This window comes from Manis javanica, chromosome 6, assembly GCF_040802235.1.
Source record: "Manis javanica isolate MJ-LG chromosome 6, MJ_LKY, whole genome shotgun sequence".
NCBI classification, from domain to species: Eukaryota; Metazoa; Chordata; class Mammalia; order Pholidota; family Manidae; genus Manis; species Manis javanica.
The window spans coordinates 68,953,476-68,967,606 of NC_133161.1; the positions used below are offsets into that span (position 1 = coordinate 68,953,476).

General features: G+C 36.7%; 1 protein-coding gene across 14 annotated transcripts in view; it reads left to right on the forward strand.

Moving 5' to 3' along the window:
• SGCE (sarcoglycan epsilon) overlaps positions 1 to 14,131 on the forward strand; it is a 64,005-nt gene that overhangs the window by 1,392 nt on the left and 48,482 nt on the right. The gene's annotated exons all lie outside the window — the stretch shown is intronic.

Sequence of the window (14,131 nt, forward strand, 5' to 3'; positions counted from 1 at the left end):
GACACATTAGTATTTGAAGGCTAAAACTGAGCCTTAGTAACACTGCTGCAGGTTATTTTATGCTTTAGAGGATAAATAAGAATTTGACCCGTTGTAGATGGCAGGGTAGTAGGGATCATACTTAAAGCGAACCTTTCTAAGAACAAACAAAAGGGTGGCACATTTACTGAGATTTTTGCTTTTTTATCAGAAATAAAATATTAACCATTAGATAAATGAAGTGCAGATTTCCAACAGTGAAAGATAGGAACTACGGTGAACACAATTATACTTTCTTGAAGTGCCATTTAATCTTTAGGCTGTTCACCGTTTTCTGCAGATAGACCAATTTCAGGATCTCTTGTGTTTGCTAGAGTACTGTTTTGGTAACCGCCAGACTGTCAGATTCTTATAATTCTTTTTTATCCATTAAAGTTACTTCACCTCGTTGTTAATTGACACATCCTTTTTTTCTAAAAAAGTGAACTTAAAAACCAGTATAGATACAGGGAAAATTCAATTTTAAAAATCTATCTCAAAGACTTTCAAAGTTTGAACAACATTCAACCAATTGGATATTTTATTTCAAAATGTTAACCAGGATATTTTTGGTAAAAAAAAAAACTTTCATATTATTCTTATCATACCTAAAGTAATTTCTATTCATTGTACAAAATTCAAGGGAAAACATTTCAGAAAACTGGAAAAAAATCAAAAAGAAAATCAACAGCACCTGTAACCTCTTCATCCTGAGCTAACTAGTAAACATTATAGAGTCTACTGTTTTGACTTTTTCTTTGCATATATATGTGCCTAAATACATATATGCATTTCATAGAGTTGCATATGTGTAATTTCTAAAAATTAAAAGTGGAATCAAATTAATTTTCCTCCATTTCTTTTCAAGGAGGCTTAACTGTCAAATAACAAGTTTGCAGTTTTTTTTTAAAGAAAGAATATTAATTACCTTTCTAATTGAAAGTTGAAACAACATTAATACATAATTATTTAAAACCAGAGAACTGAGGAGGATATCCTCTAATCTCATTATTCTAACATATTCTAAGAAATTTTGGTGTATTTCCTTGCATTTTTTTATTTCTCTACATATGAAATAGTTTTTATTTGGTTTAGAAATAAGATTTTCTAAGGGAAAAAACCAACACCAATAGATAAGTAGTGTTGATAAAACTTTTTAAATCTAAGACAACAAAATAGTATTAAAAATAAAACCAAAAATACAATGTTAGTAGAGAAATACTTTAGATAACATTTTTGTATTACCCCAAACAACAAAGCAACATTAAAAACCTCCATCTAAAATTATAGGTAAGAATTTTAAACACTTTTTGACATTTAGTATTACAAGTGAATTTTGGATTTTCTCAGTTATTTGTTCCCAGTGTTGACTATTACTTATTATGCACAAGATTACTTGTAGAGCAAAAAGGGGTGCTAACGTACATTATTTATTAAGGTACTAATGTTCATTATTTACATTGTCAAATAATAAGTGGGTAGTGTATTTGGACATCTAAATCCATTTTCATGAGAAATTTGCTGTGGCTCTATGAAGCTGATGTTTTACCATCTGTATTTAACTTCTAGTATAGAGGGAAAATACTGTTTCAGAACAAAGTGGGGTTTTTACTTGTCCAATAATAACTGGACTTTCTAGTTAGACATTTTATCTATGTTAAGTGACAGTATGCTGTGTGTGGATCAATGAACCTGCTGACTTACTGCATGCATTGGCTTAACTCATAGTGTGGTAGGGAAATCTATTTCTAAGCAAGGTGAAATTTTCAGTTGTCAAATACTAACTGAACTTAGGATATGATCATTTTATCCACTTATTATAAGAGTTTGCCATAAATCTAAAAGCTGTTGGTTTGCCTCATATATTTAGCTTAACTTCTAATACAGTGGACGAATTGTATTTCTAAGCAAAGTGAAATTTTCACTTGTCTCTCAGATGTTGAAAGTAGCAAGGGACAGCACCAGAGAAAACTGCTGAGATAACCTCAAAGAAATAAAGATAACGTGCATCCAGTTTCTAACAGTGGTTTTCTACTTAGGAAAACCATTCTCTAAAGAAAATGCTGGAGCAGTGAAGAAACCCTGACATGTTAAATTCTCAAATACACAGATTGTTTGGGATTCTAATAACTGAGGATATCCTCTGATCTCACTGTTTTACAATCATCTAAAAAATTTTGGTTATTTCATTGCATTTTTTTTATTCCTCTACATATGAAATGATTTTTATTTTGCTTACAAATAGAATTTTCTAGGGAAAAAACCAACATCAATAAATAGTTTTGATAAGACATTTTTCTAAAACAATAAAATATTAAAAATAAAAACAAAAATATGATAGATATTGGAGATCACATTTTCTAAAGAACCAGCTCTTTCTTTTTCTGTTCCCTGTTCTTAAAACTTACCCTTACTTAGTTCTAAACACCAAAGTGCAAATTCTGTCACTGATCTTATTTCTTACTATTATTAGTGTAAAAAGGACTCTAGGTGAGGACATGATGTGGGTTTATATGTCCATTAGAGATTGTTGGGCCAGATTATTATTTTAGACCAGAGCTTCAGAGAAATATTAATATGATGATTTTTTTTCTTTCCATCCTTTCCAACCTCTCCGTAGACAGAGAGGGACAAATGTGATTGATAGACAGACAGACATGGACAAACACATACACAGAACATCCAGGCTTTTTCTAAACTTCAGGATCCAATTCTCCCATCTGCTATCAACCTGATTTCCAGAAACTTAAGCCAAAACAGGAATGAGAAATGAAAAAAAAAGACAAACTAGTGTTTCTAAGTATCAACAAGTCTTTTCAAATGAGTATTTCTCCGATTGGGTTTTTAGATTGGTGGGATCAGATAGAGTGTCAATGCCCTCAAAGCTGTTGCACGTGAACAACTTTCCAAGCAAAAGTCTGTCAGCAAAAATCCCCGTATCTTCAATTTTTTTAAACAATGTAACTAGTTTGACTAGAAGAAACATTTCCATCCATGCTCCTTCCTCGTTCTAGTCTTTGTTCCGTGTGCATATATATTTTACATGACTAATTATAATGTGTAGATTTTTTACACTTTGTTTTGAAAGATAAGTGAATCTGTCTTTCAGCGAAGCATCTGTCAAGGCTGTAGGCTGTTCTTGTGTGTGAGATGGGGTGTAGAACTAGCAGCATTTCTCTGTGAGCGTGAGGCAGGCTGAACCAGCACTTCCCCAGGTCTATAAGTTCCTGGGCTTGGGTCCGGGAGTAATCCCTGGTGAAGGATCATAAGCCTTTGCCCTGGATCTTCTCTTCTCTAACATTTTTATGAATGACTTTGTTGAAGATCTAGGAGCTTGCTTTAAGATCCATGGATAACATGAAAAGGAATAACTGTTACAAAGAGATAACAGAATTTAGAGTTAACATAGTTTAAATAGGCTGCAGTGCTATGCAGAAAGATATTTTATAGCAGTAAATGCATCATCATTGATGGGTAAGGAAGAAGTTGAATTTATATGCTGGCAATTTTTTAAGGAAAAGGTTAATGTGAACCAGCGGCATGATGTGTCTATAAAACAATCAAATTTAGATTCTGGCAGTAGTATAGTGTCTATATGTCACAATAATTAATAGTACCTTACTCTAATTGACCACATCTGTAGTATTGTGTCCACTTCTGGCTGTCACATTTAAAGAGAGACATTGATTGACAAATTAGACAACTTCCAGAACAGTCCGTGGGGATTGTGAGGGGTTTGACAATCCTGTCATAGGAGGTATCCTCAAAGAGTCTGGAAATATTTAGTTTTAAGACTTAAAGTAGACATAAAGTCTCTTCTGCTTGTTTTGGAAAATAGAACAAATAACAGTGGGTAAAAGGTAGAGATGGATTTCAACTTGAGACCTTTCAAACAGTTAGTGCAGCTCAGCAAGGGAATCAACTTAATACCTTTACTTGGTCTATTCTTTAAAATATCAGAAATACTCACCTTTCTTGCAATGAATATTTAATCTGAAAGCCAGGATAATATTTTGGTGTGAGACAGCAAAGATACTTGTGAAGGAAACACTTTATTTTTTCTGATAAACTGCCTAGGAAGAGTAGTCCTCTGTGTTGCAAGTTGATCTCTTACAACTTGGAAATAGTTGCAACAGGACAACTTAACACATTCCTTGCTCCTTTCTCATTCCATTTCAAACATGAAAATCTGAGGAGAGAAATTAATTTTTTTTTTCATGTAAAGTATCCTGGCCTTAACTTGCTTCCTACAGTAGTTCCTTTCCTGGTGTTTCTTGCTAGGCTGGGAGCAGGCTTGTGGCCATGGATGTGGGGGTGCCCAGAGTTAAGGGGGTCCAGCCACTGCTGGGTGCTGGTCCAGGACAGCTCAGCCCTCAGCTGCCAGAGCCTCTTACCCTTGCGGAAATGTAGGACTCTTCTCCCTTCTGCAGTTTTTTCCTCCCTCTTATATGTCCTTGCAATGCCAACCATTAGGATTTTTAACTTGTCAGTAGAAAATAAAACCTTTCAGTCCAAAGGAGCTTCTGACCCTGTGCTCTTCTAACTTCTCACTGCGTCAGGTTAGCCTGGTTTCTGACTGCCAAAGGGGCACATTCTTAGTGTCTCAAACATGTCTTGGGGTAATTTTTCTTCCCTTTGTGTCTGACTACTGACCCATTTTGATCACCATATCTAACTTTGAAAATGTGATTTCTCAAAATTAATCTGTGGAGTATTCACACAGGACCCCACTTCTGAGAAGTGATAACCTGTGTGGCGTCTGACTCCACAGAAACTATTTGTAATGCCTGGAGCCTTGAAAACTAAGAGGGACTTGGATGAGAAATGCAAAGACAGAGTTCTTCAGTCATCTTATTAAACCAACTTTTTCCTGCTGCTTTTTTCTCCCTCACCCAGACCTTTCTCCTCCACTCAGATTATTAGGTCAGAAATATGGTCACCCTAACTCTCACTGTGTGAAATACATATTTAATGTCGAACAAGTTTCTTCTCTCCTTTTTTTCCTCTTTTGTAAAAGTGCCAGGCACTTTAGTGGGATTATAATAATGCACAGGGCAACGTGATGGCTCGCTTTCCAGGAGTTGAAGATGCCACAGGCATTCCTGGGCAGAGCTCATATTTCGGAGAGAGAAATGCTTAAAGATGAGCTTCTGCCTTGTCAACTCCCGCTCACCTGATCTGTAGGCGGCTACTTGCATTTCCTTGAATGCAGTGTTTGCTCCTGGGCTTGGAAAGTAAATAATCCCCAATGTTTACATTTTAAACCTTCAAGAAGTTATCTCAGGAAATAAATAGCCTCAACACATAAATTGCTGCCATGATTATTAATGTTACATTCTTGAAAAAATTAATATGTTAGTAAAGCTAAAATGCTGTTTTCTTCTTGGGTCTTTCGGTAGGATTTTTATTTTTTGTGTGCAGTATTTATGCAATAGCCATTTAAATGTGCTTTATTACTTAAAAAGCACTCATCTTCGGCATGTCTCACTTTCTACTTAATTGGCTTGGATTAATCAGACTTTTAGAATAGATCTTCGACATTCTGTACATGCCACGGGAATTGCCACGGCATCTGTTGTGACATGGAAGGCAGACTTTTTCTTTTCTGGGAAGTGAAGCTGCTCATTGCAAAAATGTTTAGGAGTGAAGCAGCTCTGGAGTAAAATGCTTTCCCATTCTTCAGCTTTTCATTCATTCATCTGGTCACCACTTCGATTATTATGGAGATTTGGCGCTCACCGCAAATTCGAAAGAAGAGATCAGAGTTAATTTTCCTATAGCAGTTTAAAAGTGAAATATTTTAGTCCCGATTTCTTCAGCAGTAGGGACAGAAGTAAAATTGATCTTTTACCTTGGAATACAGAGGAAAGGAAAAATTGGTCCCAAGGCTTTTGTTGTTTTGTTTAGTTTTTCTCCTTAGCAAATTGGTGTTTCCGTGTGGTAAAATGACCCTGGCTTCTCTCTCCTGCAAGATAGTTAATCAGTGTAGCACCTTTAACATCTTTCATTTTCTTTGGTTAGGTAGTTAATTCTAATCCAGGAGCAGTGCTGCAGAAGTGGAAGCGGAACAGGTTGCTGTGTGTACCGTTAGTTTTCGTCCAGCCCTTTTATTTCCTGGAGTTTAGCTGACAGCTGTATGCGTGCAAGTGCTCAAAGATGAAAGTATAAGGAGGCTTATTGTAGTATTGATAGTAAGAGTGAAAAACCAGGAAATCTTACTGGTAGTTTTACCAACTAGTAATTCTTTGATTTATTTTTTGGGCGTTGACTGGTTCTGAGACTGTAGTAGATGCTGGGGAAAACGTGGTCTCAGAGGCATTACAGAACTTTTACATTAGTGGGGATGACAAAGATTAATCAAGTAATCCCACATATAAATATGCCCTTAGAACTATGACAAGTGTTGCAAACATTCTAGAATTTCTAAGTGGAGGATTTGACCAGGTAGGGGGATTAAGGAAGGCTTCTCTGAGGAAGTACTGAGATCCGAAGCATGAGTAAATGTTAGTGAGGTGAAGAGGAAAGGCATATTTGAACTAAATGGGAGAACTCTGTAGAGGCCCTGGGGGAGTTGACATGGCAAACAGAAGGTGCTGGAAGTATTCCAGTGAGGTTGCAGCCGAGAGAGAAGGAGGAGTCCAATATAAAAGCCAGCTAGATAGGAGGTCAGGGAGCAAATTTCCCAGGACCTGTTAGACCTCCTTAAAGAGTGTAACCTTTATCTTAAAACCTATGGGAAGTCTTTGGAGAGGGATTTAAGCAGGCCAAGATCAGATTTGCATTTCAAAAAGAGCACTTTGGCTACTTTGTGAAGAAAGGGTTGGAGGGGTCAGAACAGATTGCTGCATACCAGTTCAAAGGCCACTACAATAATCCAGGTTAGAGAGGATGCCCTCCTGGGCTAGGGTGGTGATGGGGAGATAAAGATAGGGATCTTTTGAAGAGTAAATATCAACAGTAGTGGGTCGAGGATTGAATTTTGGTGCAGATTGACAGGAGGGGGTGTCAAAGATGATTTCTAGATTTTGTGTCATATTCAAGAGGATGAATGGTGCCTCCATTCACAGGATGAGAAATTCTGGAAGAGGACCAGACCTGAAGGGAAAGGTCAGGAGTCTTAGTTTGGGCAGGTTGAGTACCAGATGATGATAAATAAATTACAGTTGATTCGCAGAACATAAAGCTATGCAACCTTAAAATGTGGTATCATGTAAATATGCTTAAGATACATGCTGTGTGGAAAAAAAGTGTGACCACATTATGTAAAAAAGAGCTTGATATGTCTATGTCTCTGTGTATATATCACAAACATATGTCTGCATATGACATAGACTATGGAAAGATGCAAAGGCATGAAGAGTGGATGGATATCCAAAGCAGTGGTGTTGGAGGCATAACCATAGGCATGCAAGAGGGAACTTTTTATTTTATACCCTCCTGGTTATACTATTTGAATGTATTACAATGAGAACATACAGCTTCTGTAATAAAAATTAATGGCAGTTCCAAGTAAACACCCAATATGAGAGTATTTCTCTTTCAGAAGTTTCTTAACTGGATAATCTTCTGAGCATTATTAATATTTTATTTTTGAACAGCATGTTTTCCTACAGTTTTACTTCCCTAATCCAGTAGCTCTTACACTTTGCCTTTTAATCCTTTTCCACTAGATTGCACTATTACACTAGATTTCACATAGTCTACGTACTATTTTGTATTCTGCCTTTCACTAATTTTATTAATTTCAAAACAGTCCAGTATTTTGCAGATGAGGACATTAAATCGTAACGTGCATGTAACTACTGCATGTTTTATGTATCCTTTTTGTAAAGGGTCCCACCAGTGCTCCTTATTCATCCAGTATTTCTGAGATAGAACACAGATAGTACTTTCACCAGACAGCGGAAATCCAGTATATGCCTTTGTTGGGCTCTTGGAGCAAAGAGTAAAACTGACAAGAGGACTGGATAACCCTCCCTTCTCTATTAACTGTTTTATCAAACCAACACTTCTTTTGTTGGTCTCTTATTCTTTCCCCCAATTTTGGTATATGTAATGTAAAGCTGAATCTTTGCCCATGCAGTTTTTGCTTTTGTTACATTGTTTCCTTAGAATAAATACTTTTAAGAGTTTACAGGAGTCAGAAGGTGCAAACATCAGTATAATTGCTTCTTATTACATCTGGCTCTGCTCAAAAGAGTTAAATTGCAGCTCTCAACCAGTATGCCTTGGCTACTGCTGGAAAGGCATACTTGCTAAGATGCCATCTTCTTAGCCCTCCAGGAGGCCATGTGGGGTTTGGGATGCTTGGAACCCCCATTGTCTCTGCTCATGAGTAACCTCCAGCATTTATGCCACTGTGCCATAGAAACATGACTTTTCATGTGTGAGAAAAATAAAAGAGAATGCTATATTCTATGATACTGACTGTAGTGATGATTTTTTTTTCATTTGAACATCTGTTTTTAAAAAGTCACATTTAAAGAAATCTAAAATTTCCTTCATATTAGTTGAAGATTAAATGTAGTATTAGCTTACCTTTTTTGAGGACATCACTATGTGCAAAACACTCTTTTGAGGCAATAAATGTATTATCTCATTTAAAACTCACAGTATCTGTACAAAGCAGGCCGCATTCTGTCTCTGCCCAAGGAGGAAACTGAGGTACAGATACACTGAATAAGTTGTCTAATGGACAAAAACTGAGATTTGAACCTGGACACTCTGTCTCCAGAGACTCTGATACTAAACACTACCTTTTGTACTGTAACTATATTTTGCTCTAAAATCAAGTATCTTCCCTAGGTACTGTTAAAATCCTAAAATTCTAATAATTTTTAATTTTATCAAAAAATAATTACTTAATGTTCTGCCCTGCCAGGCTCTTCTGTTTTAACCAAGTGTGGAGGCTCCTTATTCTGGCATTCTTGGCTTACACATTTGCTGTCACTTTTCTGTTAGGAATACCTTTTCCTAACTCCCTTCAGAGTTTGAGGTGAACAGTCTGCCTCAGCCAAGTCTTTTTTCTCCATAGGTTCAAACTAACTTTTTATGCATACACACACACACACACACACACAGGATTAATTTCCATAGGCATTGTCTTACTGCTAGCTATTTTAAATCCAGCAGCCAAGGGAAGCTTATATTTTTTTCTACAAAGAAAAATATGTTGAAGATGACCTGCTAATAAAAATAATATATCAAATTACATAAAAAATATATAGTTTACAAATTGCTTTCTTATTTAACCATTTGGGGGTGGTATTGACCAGTAAATTACACGAACTTTGCAGTCAGCCAAAAAATGGGTCCAAAATCCAACTCTGCCATTTACTGGACATGTGACCTGGGGTAGGTTACATCATTTCCTAAGACTTCTTATCTTCATTGCAAAATGGTACTAATACTACCTACTTCGCTTAGTTGGTGATGAAAGGATGAATTAGCTAATATGTATAAAACCCTTAGTACAGTGCCTTACACTTAGCATTCAAAACATTGTAGCTAATGATAATGTCAACTAACATTTTCCAGAGAGAAAAATATTAAAACAATATTTTAATATAAGAGACAATTTAAAAAGCATTAAGGATAGTTGCATAAAGGAATAGAAGAGAAGATGTAGAAGGCAGGAGAGAGACACGGTGACATGGGGAATTGAGACAGAAGGGAGGAGATGGAGGGAACCTGAGGTATGTATCCAATTTAGGAAAATAAAGTCTGACTCCTTCAAGTAAAATGAAGAGAGACAGATGAAATAGTGGACAGAGAAAGACTTGACAGTTTGATTCTAAGATGAGTGTGTTAATCAGATTAAATTTCATTTGGCATATCCTTCTGTTTACTTGGACAGTGATGTCAGAGTAAGTTATTATTTATTAGTTCTATCCCTTGACATCCTGATTAGCTCATCAGCAATCAGTCACTATTCACAGCTCTTCAACTGCTTTTATTAAACAGCAAAGCCCTCTTCCCCCAGTCAGCAAATTATTCTGGTTTGGGAAAGAGTAATGTCTTTTCCGAGAGTGCTTGCCCCAGGCCAGATGAAATGTAGTCGTGCTGCTACAAGACTCAGAATGAATCATGGAATCTTAAGAGAAATTTTAAGTATTCTATGGTTTCTAGGGAATTTAAGGGCATGCCAGCCACCTTTGGATTAGTGCAGGCTTTGATGATTTTCAAGAGGGAGGGAGGATTGAGCAATTGGTTAAATTGTATACCTCGATATGCTGGCTGATTCTGTGAATGTCTTCTTAGTTTGGGCTGTATAAACACAGTATGCACGTTATTCTTTGCTTTTGTGTTTATGAATTAGAGCAAAACTCACATCCAGGTGTATTTGTAGCATAGATTATCCTGAACCCAGTGAGCACAGTGGAGTTCCTTTCAAGATTTCTGAGGATGGTCCATTATCTTTGGAAAGAGTCCAAAACCAGTCTATGCAGGTTGACGGTTTTTTTTTTTACATATTAGATTTAATCATGAAAAGTTATGTATAGAATAAATATTTTTTAAATTGAGTCATATTTTCCTGAGGAAATTTGTTCTCACAGAAAATAAAAAATGCTTTCATCCTTTTCTGGTGAAAACCAAACATTAAAATACAAGCTTTTTTTCAGTGAATATTTCACATTTGTCAGTGTACAAATTACAGTAATTTTCTATACAAGAAGTTAGTCGAGTGTATCCATGATCTTGGACATACAATTAAAAGCAAATAACTTATATCCATGTTACTGAGATTTCTCCCTCAAGGTGTAGGACTGGAATATTTAAGCAGCACACTGTGTGGCATTGTGTCTTGCCTGTAGTGACATTGCCTGGCAAGTAGAGCCATAAAAAGTTGTCTTTTTTCTTAGATTTATGAGACTTTGGTCTTCTGTGGTCAAAGTAGGACTTAAGATGAATCAACGTGAACTTTGAAAACATGAATATGCTTAAAGCAGTGCTGGCCTTAAAATGGAGTGATATTGGTGGGGTGTGTTTAAACTATTTTATCCTACCTGTATTTTTTAATAATTTAGGCACCTATCAAGCCTGTCTTTTGAATCCTATAAAAGCTAACTAGAGTGCCCTTATGTAGGACCAGGGAATTAGGAGCATTGATATGCTGGCTCACCTGGCAAGGAAGTGCTGTGGTGTTAAATCTTATGCTGGGTTAGTCAAGTTCTAAAACCCAGAATGTAAAACCAAAAATCCCGTAGATTTAAGTTATCCTTGTAAATCCTTTCAATTGCCTATAAAGTACAATATGTATAGTTTTGTATGTATGATATATACATTTTGTATGTATGTATATAACTTGGAACAATAATTCTTATGTACAACATAGTCTGGGTTCAATAATTGTAGACCCAATTATTGAACAATAATTCTCATGTACAACATAGTCTGGGAACCACTGGGCTCAAATAAAGGAAGGCACAAAAAGGGTACTGTCTGGACACGCAAGCCATTCTTTATGGTAGCTGTCCAGTCCATGGAGAAGTGGAGAATTCTAAAGACTGCCTACTTGCCTGCAGGATTTACTCCGTTCTGTTGTAAGATCTAGCCTTTATAATCTTCAGATATGTTAATAGATTCGTTTGGTTTTGTAAGGATTGAACTAGACAATAAACATAAAAGCACCTTGCTCAGGACCAGGTGATGTGATGGATATAAATCTTAATGTTGCCTGTCAGGCCCACAGATGTACATTGTTCATCTTCAACTTTCACTTTGGAAAGTTGTAGAGAAGAATTTGGCCACCTGCTTTCTGTCTTTATAGGTTGGGCCTTCCCACTGTTCAGCAGTGACATGTTCTTGCAAACTGGCTTCGTCTATGGGCCAGCTGAAGGCAGAAGTGGGTGAAGTTTTTAGTTCTAAGGTCAGCCCTACTTTTGACACATATGATGTATGTGACTCAGTTGAATATCCTATATAACCTTGGGTTTTGTAGGGCCCCTGTTGGTCTTCTAGAGTATATTATTTGTGTATAAGAATCACCTAATGAAATTGTGTAACCCACTTGCCTAGATTATCCATCGTGGAGTCATGAATGTATGTTTTTGGGTGCATGCGGTTATGTGTTTTTAGAAAACTATTCTGTGCTTCTCATGTAACTATCATGTTGCCTTTGGAACCCAGTGATCAGGAGAGCCCTTGGGGGGTACATATTTTGCCACAAGAGATTGTGAACATTTCTGATCCTATTTTAGCTTAAATTATTTAGGAAATGACTACTGTGTTTTTCATACAGATTTAAAAGGACGTAGTTTCACTTACTAAGTGAATCAACCATTTATTAGGTGAGTCATCCGTAAGATTCATCTTTTAGTAGACATAAAGTTAGCACCCTTAAGTTTATATATTTTAAAAATTGAATACCAAGTCATTTATTTGCTTCGGTAGCAGGGTCTTTGATTTCTACCCCCATGTATCACTGAAATGATCACCTAAGGTTTTGTTTGCTTAGTTTATTTTCAATAACTTGGTTCTGAATTGTAATCGTTTTTTTATTTTGAAGGGAAGTTGGTATTTCTTAGAATTTAGTTTAAGTTCAGAATTTTACTCAAAATTCAGTTTGAAAAGGAGACACATATTTCATCTCTAAGGTGAGGAGTTTTAGCATCAAGCTTCCTGTACCCCAACAAATGTTGCTGTCTTCACTGTCTTTACCTCTGATTCATGCATGGTCCCACCCATTCTGTTTTTTCTTGGATTGTGTCTCATCAGTTCTGCTCCTTTTCTTTCTCCTTAGTCTCTTTCTCTCTTTTTATCCCAGTTTATGAACAAAATCTGTTTCCCCACACTCAAATAACCAGCCCTTCTTTCCACCTTGCTACTCCTCAGTCTGTCACACCATTTTATCTCTTTGCTTCCTATTCTGGCCAGTGTTCGTGAAAGACTAACTGTGCTGCATCTACATCTTCATCTCTTGCAGTTTGGCTTCTACTTGCACCGCTTTATTGGAACTCCAGTTTCTAAGAGTCACCAGTAACTTCTCACTTTCACATCTAGCATTCTTTCCTATATTCTCATCCTCTTTGACCTTTTTGCAGGATGTGAGGATATTGCTCACCCTCTCCTTGCTGATATCTCTTCTGTCGACATACGGGACATTTCAGGCTTAGTTGTTCAGCCTCTCTGACCGCCTCATCTCTTCTTTGCTGAATCATCCTCTGCTTTTGCTGTGTAAATATATTTATTAACACGTCTTCTGCCTATGCAGTCTCTCCCACTTTTTGTGCATTCCTCATTCCTTCTTGCTGCATTTCAACTCTAGAAGCTAGGACAAAACCGTGGAGTACATCCTGGGGGATTCCTGAACTGAGCTGATTCCAGAGGGAACATGCCTGGGATGGCTAGAGAAGGGAGAATGGCATGGAGACCCAATATTGTAGTTAGGAGAATGGCGGCAAATTCCAAGTCTGAAAGGTAAGGATAAAATATGGGTGAGGAAGCAGTAAGATTGGTAGTTTGGATGATGGGAAATAGGGTAGACAAATGGGTCAAGAATGTGAATGTGTATCTTCTTCAGATCACTGTGTTCATGAGGGACTGATGAATGTTACTAGGGAGCATGATTTCTTTAAGGAATTGCGCTAGGGCTTTAGCTTCAACAATCATTTCTCTGGGGATAAACTTCAAATCTATATCTGAAGCGCCATTAGATTCTCTTAGGAGCCAGAGCTCTCTTTCCATCTTTCTCTTAAATGGTTTCACCTGAATATCCAACTAGTAACCTAGTTTCACATATCCCCAATTTAGTTTGTTCTCTTCCTCCTCAAACAGACCTCTTTTTGGGGTTCCTAATATATCAACTGTTCTGTGTCGTTCTGGATCAAAAATTCAAAGCCATTTTGATTTTCCTTTTAACTAATCCACATCCAGCAATTTGAAATGTACTGTCAGTATTATCTCCATTATGTGTTGTAAACAGTCCCACCTTTACTTTACTTTTGCTTCAACTGTTGATTTTTGGGTTGACAACTTCCCTATACTCCAGAGATACCTGCCCATTTAGTATCCCCTAATCCCATTGTATTCATTGCTGCCAGTGTAATGTTTCCAAAACTGAACTGTGAATTTAAGTCACTCTTAATTTATCACAACATTCCTAGCCAGGAAT